This window comes from Triticum dicoccoides, chromosome 2B (genome assembly GCF_002162155.2).
Source record: "Triticum dicoccoides isolate Atlit2015 ecotype Zavitan chromosome 2B, WEW_v2.0, whole genome shotgun sequence".
Lineage (NCBI taxonomy): Eukaryota > Viridiplantae > Streptophyta > Magnoliopsida > Poales > Poaceae > Triticum > Triticum dicoccoides.
Genome location: NC_041383.1, coordinates 37,358,544 through 37,368,687, shown reverse-complemented (window position 1 = coordinate 37,368,687; position 10,144 = coordinate 37,358,544).

Here is a 10,144-nt window from a genome sequence, read left to right as displayed (position 1 = left end):
GGACCAAAGGCATCTTTTCAGCAGCCCAACGGGCGGGAAGCGGCGACCTTTGGTCCCGGTTGGAGGCACCAACCGGGACTAAAGGGTGGGCATTGGTACTGGTTGGTGCCACGAACCGGTACCAAAGGACCCTGTGCTGCCAGCGTCAGGGCCAAAGTTTAGTCCCACCTCGCTAGTTGAGAGGGGTGCGCAGTGGTTTATAAGCCCCACTGCCGCACCCCTCTCGAGCTCCTCTCCACCGTAGGCTTGCGGGCCTATTTGTTACTGCTTTGCCTGATGGGCCTGCTGGGCCTACTACGGGCCTGAATCCTGGCCCATGGTAGGGTTTCTAGTCGTATTCAGGTCGTGGGGCCCACTAGGAGGCAATTTTTTTTGTTTTCTTTCTTGCTTTATTTATTTTATTTTGTTTCTACTTACAACAAAATACTTATTGTTGCTATTTTTAATTATTTTCTAGTTTTTTTGTTTTGTTTTCTGCATTATTTATTTTCTTTTGTTTTTTGCTGTATTTTTTTAATTCTTTTTGCTTTTAGTTTTAGAAAAATTATAAACTTTCTGTTAGTGCCATTAGTTTTCAAATTTGAAAACACTTTTTTTGTTTTTTTGTTTTCTTTCTTGCTTTATTTATTTTATTTTGTTTCTACTTACAACAAAATGCTTATTGTTGCTATTTTTAATTATTACGAGGGCCGAACCATAAGACATTAAAGCATTTCAAATGAACTATAAAAAAGTTGAAAGTTGGCATAGTATCATAAATTCACCCACATAGCATGTGCATGTACAAAACGGATAATGGTATCATAGTCGTGTGTTACAAAGTTGGCATGGTATCATCATAATAGTTGTGGGAGAAAGTCTTCACTTCTTCTTCGCTTGTGTCATTTGCTTATTGCGCCGTAACCATGGATAATATTCATCGCTTATCAGGATGCTGGGGTCAGCCTTGACTTTGAAGGGAGGAATTTCCTGAAACTTTCATAATCTTCAGATATGTCTGTCTTGCCCTCCACTCCCACGATGTCCCTTTTTCCTGAAAGAACTATGTGGCGCTTTGGCTTATCGTATGATGTATTCCCTTCCTTATCTTTTCTTTTACTCGGTCTGGTAGACATGTCCTTCACATAGATAACCTGTGCCACATCATTGGCTAGGACGAACGGTTCGTCAGTGTACCCAAGATTTTTCAGATCCACTGTTGTCATTCCGTACTGTGGGTCTACCTGTACCCCGCCTCCTGACAGATTGACCCATTTGCACTTAAACAAAGGGAGCTTAAAATCATGTCCGTAGTCAAGTTCCCATATGTCCACTATGTAACCATAATATGTGTCCTTTCCCCTCTCGGTTGTTGCATCAAAGTGGACACCGCTGTTTTGGTTGGTGCTCTTTTGATCTTGGTCAATCGTGTAAAATGTATTCCCATTTATCTCGTATCCTTTCCAAATCGTAACAGTCGAAGATGGTCCCCTGGACAACAAGTACAACTCATCACAAATAGTGTTGTCACCTCTAAGACGTGCTTCCAACCAACTGTTGAAAGTCCTGATGTGTTCACATGTAATCCAGTCGTCGCACTGCTCCGGGTGTTTGGAGCGCAGACTGTTCTTGTGTTCATCGACATACGGGGTCACTAAGGTAGAGTTCTGTAGAACTGTGTAGCGTGCTTGAGACCAAGAATATCCGTCCCTGCATATTATTGAGTCCCTTCCAAGCGTGCCTTTTCCAGTTAGTCTTCCCTCATACCGCGATTGAGGGAGACCTATCTTCTTAAGGCCAAGAATGAAGTCAACACAAAACCCGATGACATCCTCTGTTTGATGGCCCATGGAGATGCTTCCTTCTGGCCTAGCGCGGTTACTGACATATTTCTTTAGGACTCCCATGAACCTCTCAAAGGGGTACATATTGTGTAGAATATGGGGCCCAGAAGGACAATCTCGTCAACTAGATGAACTAGGACGTGCGTCATGATATTGAAGAAGGATGGTGGGAACACCAGCTCGAAACTGACAAGACATTGCACCACATCACTCCTTAGCCTTGGTATGATTTCTGGATCGATCACCTTTTGAGAGATTGCATTGAGGATTGCACATAGCTTCACAATGGCTAATCGGACGTTTTCCGGTAGAAGCCCCCTCAATGCAACCGGAAGCAGTTGCGTCATAATCACGTGGCAGTCATGAGACTTTAGGTTCTGAAACTTTTTCTCTGACATATTTATTGTTCCATTTATATTCGACGAGAAGCCAGTCGGGACCTTCATACTAAGCAGGCATTCAAAGAAGATTTCCTTCTCTTCTTTGGTAAGAGCATAGCTGGCAGGACCTTCATATTGCTTTGGAGGCAATGCCGTCTTTTTCATGCGAACGTTGCAGGTCCTCCCGTGCCTCAGCTGTATCTTTTGTCTTCCCATACACGCCCAAGAAGCCTAGCAGGTTCACACAAATGTTCTTCGTCACGTGCATCACGTTGATCGAAGAGCGGACCTCTAGGTCTTTCCAGTAGGGTAGGTCCCAAAATATAGATTTCTTCTTCCACATGGGTGCGTGTCTCCCAGCGTCACTCGGAACAGCTAGTCCGCCGGGACCCTTTCCAAAGATTACGTGTAAATCATTGACCATAGCAAGTACATGATCACCGGTACGCATGGCAGGCTTCCTACGGTGATCTGCCTCGCCTTTGAAATGCTTGCCTTTCTTTCGACATTGATGGTTGGTCGGAAGAAATCGACGATGGCCCAGGTACACATTCTTCCTGCAGCTTCCCAGGTATATACTATCGGTGTCAAGTAAACAGTGCGTGCATGCGTGGTATCCCTTGTTTGTCTGTATTGAAAGGTTACTGAGAGCGGGCCAATCGTTGATGGTCACGAACAACAACGCCTTTAGGTGAAATTCCTCCTGTTTGGGCTCATCCCACGTACGTACACAGTTTCCATTCCACAGCTGTAAAAGTTCTTCAACTAATGGCCTTAGGTACACATCAATGTCGTTGCCGGGTTGCTTAGGGCCTTGGATGAGAACTGCCATCATAATGAACTTCCGCTTCATGCACATTCAAGGAGGAAGGTTATACATACATAGAGTCACGGGCCAGGTGCTGTGATTGCTGCTCTGCTCCCCAAAAGGATTAATGCCATCCGCAGTTAAAGCAAACCATACGTTCCTTGGGTCACTTGCAAACTCATCCCAGTACTTTCTCTCGATTTTTCTCCACTGTGACCCGTCAGCGGGTGCTCTCAACTTCCCGTCTTTCTTACGGTCCTCACTGTGCCATCGCATCAACTTGGCATGCTCTCTGTTTCTGAACAGACGTTTCAACCGTGGTATTATAGGAGCATACCACATCACCTTCGCAGGAACCCTCTTCCTGGGGGGCTCGCCGTCAACATCACCAGGGTCATCTCGTCTGATCTTATACCGTAATGCACCGCATACCGGGCATGTGTTCAGATCCTTGTACGCACCGCGGTAGAGGATGCAGTCATTAGGGCATGCATGTATCTTCTGCACCTCAAATCCTAGAGGGCATACAACCTTCTTTGCTGCGTATGTACTGTCGGGCAATTCGTTATCCTTTGGAAGCTTCTTCTTCAATATTTTCAGTAGCTTCTCAAATTCTTTGTCAGGCACAACATTCTCTGCCTTCCACTGCAGCAATTCCAGTACGGTACCGAGCTTTGTGTTGCCATCTTCGCAATTGGGGTAAAACCCTTTTTTGTGGTCCTCTAACATGCGATCGAACTTCAGCTTATCCTTTTGACTTTCGCATTGCGTCCTTGCATCGACAATGACCCGGCAGAGATCATCATCATCGGGCACATCGCCTGGTTCCTCTTAATCTTCAGCAGCTTCGCCTGTTGCAGCATCATCGTGCACATCGTCTGGTTCCTCTTGATCTTCAGTAGCATCACCGTATTCAGGGGGCACATAGTTGTCATCGTACTTTTCTTCTTCGCCGTCTTTCATCATAACCCCTATTTCTCCGTGCCTCGTCCAAACATTATAGTGTGGCATGAAACCCTTGTAAAGCAGGTGGGTGTGAAGGATTTTCCGGTCAGAGTAAGACTTCGTATTCCCACATATAGGGCATGGACAACACATAAAACCATTCTGCTTGTTTGCCTCAGCCACTTCGAGAAATTCATGCACGCCCTTAATGTACTCGGAGGTGTGTCTTTAACCGTACATCCATTGCCGGTTCATCTGCGTGCATTATATATAATTAAGTGTGTCAAAAATCATTACAGAACATCATGAATAGATAATTAAGTGACCAAATTAATAGAAGTTCATCATCACATTAAAACCAAAGTACATACATAGTTTTCATCTAACAACATAAAGCTCTGCAGAGCATCTAAATTAATTAAACCATACATTGAAACTATGTAAAACATTTCAATGCAAAAACAAATGCGATCATAATCGCAACCAATCTAACAACTGATCCAACGGCATAATGATACCAAGCCTCGGTATGAATGGCATATTTTCTAATCTTTCTAATCTTCAAGCGCATTGCATCCATCTTGATCTTGTGATCATCCACGACATCCGCAACATGCAACTCCAATATCATCTTCTCCTCCTCAATTTTTCTAATTTTTTCCTTCAAGAAATTGTTTTCTTCTTCAACTAAATTTAACCTCTCGACAATAGGGTCGGTTGAAATTTCCGGTTCAACAACCTCCTAGATAAATAAAATCCATGTCACGTTGGTCGGCATAATTGTCATAAACAATAGATGAACCAATAGTTATGAAAAGATAATATATACCACATCCGAATCATAGACAGGACGAGGGCCGACGGAGGCGGATACCAAAACCATCACACTATATAAGATGCAATAATAAAAGTAAGAAAATTATACAAGTATCTATATATATAAACATACAAGTAAGATTTTTTTTTCCTTTCAGAAACAAGATAAGAACAAGAGGCTCACCATGGTGGTGCCGGCGACGAGATCGGCACGGGCGATCGACGGCGGTGAAGACGGGAACGGGACGTGACGGACCGCTAAACCTAGACAAATATTGAGAAAAATGGAGCTTGGAGATCGAGCTTGGAGAGGAGAAAGCTTAAGTAGTGTTTCTCGGGCATTCCATCGAACACCTCGTGTGCATAGGAGATGAGCTAGAGCACCACAAATCTCTCTCCTCGCCGGCCACGAAAAACAGAGCACTGAGAGTGCTCTGCTCGCGGGCGTATATATAGGCAATTAATTGGTCCAGGTTCGTGGCTTGAACCTGGACTAAAGAGAAGCCTTTGGTCCCGGTTCAGGCCACCAACCGGGACCAATGGTGGTGGGCCAGGACCAAGGCACATTGGTCCCGGTTTGTCCCACCAACCGGAACCAAAAGGTCCAGACGAACCGGGACCAATGGCCCACGTGGCCCGGCCGGCCCCCGGGGCTCACGAACCGGATCCAATGCCCCCATTGGTCCCGGTTCTGGATTGAACCGGGACTAATGGGCTGACCCGGCCTGGACCAATACCCCCTTTTCTACTAGTGGGACTAGACTGACCCGAGCCTCTTCTTCCGGTTCAACAAAGCCTTCTCCGCCCGTGCCGCCTTGCTTTTGAAAAAAATCATACTCGAGATTTGGTGGCCAAGCAAATTGTGAGATCTTTTTCATTTCCTCTCCTGACACCCCTTTTATGACCACGTGCTGCCTATCTCTTCGCAGAGCAGATGTCATTTCCAATTAGGACTCCACCAACCAGAACATATCCTGATTCAAAATAATTTCGGATCCTATCTGCACCTTCAATCCAATCCCGTTTGACTGTCTTGAGCTCTAAGTCACCTTGTGTCATCCGATCGTCCTTCCTTTTGTTTCATCATGGACACAAACTATTGAGACGATTCACGCCATTGTTAAAACAAAACCATATGATCCTCACAAAGTGCATCCGAACCTTAAGAGTCACACACACACCATGCACGAGACACACATCCTTGTCGTCTCACACGTGATCTATGATTCATTTTGGTCGGTCTCTCTGGTGGAACTAACCTGTCCAAATGTCCGAACCCATCCACGCTGCCTTAGTACACCGACTTGCGCTCCAAGTCAACAAAACTGATGGTGTTTGCCGATCAGGTCAATCTCGGTTTCGGCCATCTCATGTCATCGTCGTCCAGCAGCCAGCTCAGTCCCCTGCGTCGTCATGCCCACTAGCAATGTCGCCCTATGTTTATGGTGTTCCCTCGCTGCCCACAACTCATACTGTATCACTCTGCTCCTGTCCATTTTTGATGGTGTTCCACTCCGACAAAGGCCTGCCCTTGCTTCAGAACAACATCACACCATGATAAGATCCTCGCAACCGTAGCTCATGATACCACTTATTAGAAAACACGTGAATAGTTCATTGGAGAAAAGTAGACGGGACACACGTTGTTCTTTAACGAGGTTCACCATTGTGGCTAATACCCGGGGCACCTCCACATGTACGAATCACATGATACAGATTGATGACAAGCTCTCAAAGTCCACCAGACAACACACTGACCGTCACGCCTGACACAGGCGCCCAGACCATCCCTCTCGCGATATTTGTCTTAGCTTACAATTTATGTCTAGTCTATTTTGACTACCCGTGGTGACCTTATATAGTAGTCTCGTGTTACATGTATCCGAGTCGAACACCTAACCTTCTGAGTACTCCAAGTCAAATTGTAGCCCAATACCCCATATTCAACACAATTTTACGAGTCTCTAATCCAAGTTTTAACCAGATTGCTAAAGGACGGCAAGGTACTTGTTCCATGCTAACTGTATGGTGCTTTACATATTGAAGCACTCCTTCATGTGGCATAATCGAGCTGGAATTTCTCATGCAAAGAAATCCCCCGTGTCCACATGTACTATAGACATGCACCTCATTCATATCTAGCTTGGCTCGTGTAGCTTGAGGAAGGTAGGAACAACACCAAAGTGGATTGTCATCCTCTCAGGCACTAGATATGGAGGTCCACCGACTCGTGGATATGTTTTCCTTCACAACTTTTAGCTTGGCAACTAGAAGCACTAAGAACAAAGGCGACTCCAACTTCACCGCAGACAACCCGTCAAGACCCCTTCAAACGAAAGACACACGACGACCTCGTCAGCCAAAGCCAATCAATCGACCGAAGACGTCGAGGACCGGCAGCTCCGATTTTAGTGATGCACTTCATATGAGAAAGTTGCACGCCTCGCACCGACCTAACCCAGCGCAACCTCAAGAGAGCACCATTTGCTGAAACCACCCTTATGTAGTCAACCTTGCCGCACAGGCCCTGCCACACGCAGCTCCGACTTCTCTGTCACAGTGAGAAACCAGCATAGGCACACTCGTTGGCGAACAGGACCGTCGACATCAGAAGGACAAGCCGCGACCCAGCTCAACACACCATCATCGTTCTCGCCACACAAGTAGCAACACCAACCACTTGCATCACCGGTCGGGCACCTTCCAACCATGATGCCGTGCATGTCCAGCCCAAGTGAGGCTCGGGGTAGGATCACCGGTCTTCAAAGAAACGCCCCAAGGAGGGAAATGACGTTGGGACGACGTTGTTGCCCGATCCAGATGGGTCTAGACTTTTGTTTGAAGAACGAGATCCGACGGTCGAAGAACTCCACGACCATGCCTTCAAGAAGGGGAACGACACCAGAGACGCCACCATCGTCGGTCGGCTAAAGTTGGGCAAAGCTTGCACTTAGAGCAGACATCACGAACACTGTCGCGCAGCCGACGAAAGCCGGCCCACAGCTCCGCTGCCCTGCATACCCCTGCACAGCAACCGCGCCATCAACACAGAGACCACCACTCAGCACATCCACCTTGCTGCCATTGCGCCATGGTCACCAGGATGACCTAAAAAGCAGCACCACTGCACACGCAGCCGGAACTCCAAGAAGCGGGAAGGGGGTCGCCACACAACCCCACTCACCGGTGAGGAGTAGCCGGGACAGAGCCCGGAACTCGCCGACGAAGCTTCCATGGCTGCCACCCACAGAGGACACCACCTAGGAGCCGACGCGTAGCCTGAAGCACCCATGCCGACGAGAGCTGCCATGCCACCGGGAGCTACCGCACAGCCGGAAGCAGCCAAGCCACCACGAGCCACCCTGCAGATTTGGCCGGTCCAGAGGGACGACCATCGCGAGCAGGACACAAAGGCTCGATGCGCCGCCATGCCCACCATGGCAGCACCACCGCACGCGCTGAGGACCAACCCCGCCGCCAGGAACGGAGACGCTGCCCGGAGGTGAGCGCGCCCAGATTCACCAGAGGCCGCCGCCCTCGCGCCGCAACGCTGCGGACAGAGAAAACGCCCCGCCGCCACCATATCTGGGGCACGTGTGGGCTTAGCCGGCGGCCCCTCTAGCCGCGGTGATGAGGGGGGAAGGGAGTGGAGGCCTTGCGGTGGCAGCACTGGGATCCCCCTGTGTCACCCGAGCAGTGTAAACATAGTAATAATTGGTGGGGACGGGCTGTGTTTCTCCTTCCCGGGTCTGTAATAATAATTCACTAGCAGGAAAAAGGCCGATGATAACCTTGTATGGATGTAAATTGCATTTTCATAGTAGACTTGTATTTAAAATAGGAGGGAATATATTATTAGGCATGTGATTTTGGTGCTCTGTCTGACTAGATCGGTTGTCTCTTGAGATTCACATAGTTTTCAAAAGATTTAGCCCAAGTTTCCATCTAAGTATCAATTCATTTATGTTTTGCAGGTTAATTTAATTGCGGTCTCAATAGATTTCTCAAATTTGCCATAAGTTTCACTGGGTTTCTCTGTGGTGCTGGATAGTACGAAATGTTTCACAAATTTCATTTAGATTTGAAAATATTCATAGAAGTTCAGCTGCAAGTTTAATAAATTCACTGAGGTTTCACAGCTGCGGGATCCCAGGAGAGCATTACCTATCCATGGAGTTTGCTAGTCATTTTGATGCAACAGTCTTTACCCAAAAAGCTTTCGTCTCGCTTTATATATAAAGCAAAGAACCAACACAACCCAAGTACAAACGCACCCACGACAACACACGCACACACCCAAGGCAGGATACATAGGCGCTGAGCGCAACAACACCACACCAAACACTACAAGAGCAATCGAGGACCTCCACCGTGAACACGCCACCGCGAACAGATGAAGTCGCATATGACGAGCCGTGAGCTCCAAGGCGGCGCCTCCAAGAAGGTTACGATGCTAATGCGCCGCCACCGCGCGACCCGGGGGTCAGAGTTTCCCCTGGAGCAACACGAAGACCGGTGAGAGCCGCGACGACGCCTTCAGGAAGGTAGCGCGCAACGCCAACACCGGTCCTTCCGAAGAGAGAACAGGTTTTCACCCCAGCAAACACTCACCGCCACCGAACGCCACACCCCTGCAACCATGCCGCCCACACGACCATGGTCACCGGGAAGCACCAAGCCACGGGCTCAGCCCATGAGCACCGCGCTACCACCACCAGGGCCGCCGCCCAGCATCCAAGACCTTGACACCACCACACCCGTGACCCGTCGCTACCCCAACCAAAGAGACGAGTGGAAAGGCCGCTCCTTTTCACACCCCTGGGCGGCCTCCCGCGCCAAGACCCAAAGGGCTGGCCACAATTGGCCTCCATCACCCATCCAGCCGCACCGGGTGCTAGAAAAGCTTAGTCCTGCTGCCGAGCGCCAGACAAGCTCGGTCTCCCAGCCACGGGCGTGAGACGAGCAATGGACCGCAACAGGGAGCGGTCCAGCCCTATGACGAGGGTAGAGTCCAGACGACGAGGGGAGGAATCGAAGGTCAAAACAGGCCGCTCACCGACGACCGGCGCCGGAGGAGACCAGCCGCCGCCGTGAAACGATCTAGACCACCACCATAAGCTACCACCACGCTGTGGCAGCCCATAACCACGCTGAGACCCCGAGGAGCAGCCCGGAGCCACATTGCAGCAGCGAAGACACGTCGCCGAAGACGTAGCCCGCCTCCAGCCAAGAACACCCGGTGCCCCGCCACCCCGAAAGGAGCAGCCAGATCGCCGGCCGCCCCGCCACCACCTTAGCCCAGTCGCCGCCGCCACCACCTGGATCTGGGCAGGAGCACCCAGATCCGCCGCCAGCAAGGCCCCCGGCCCCGG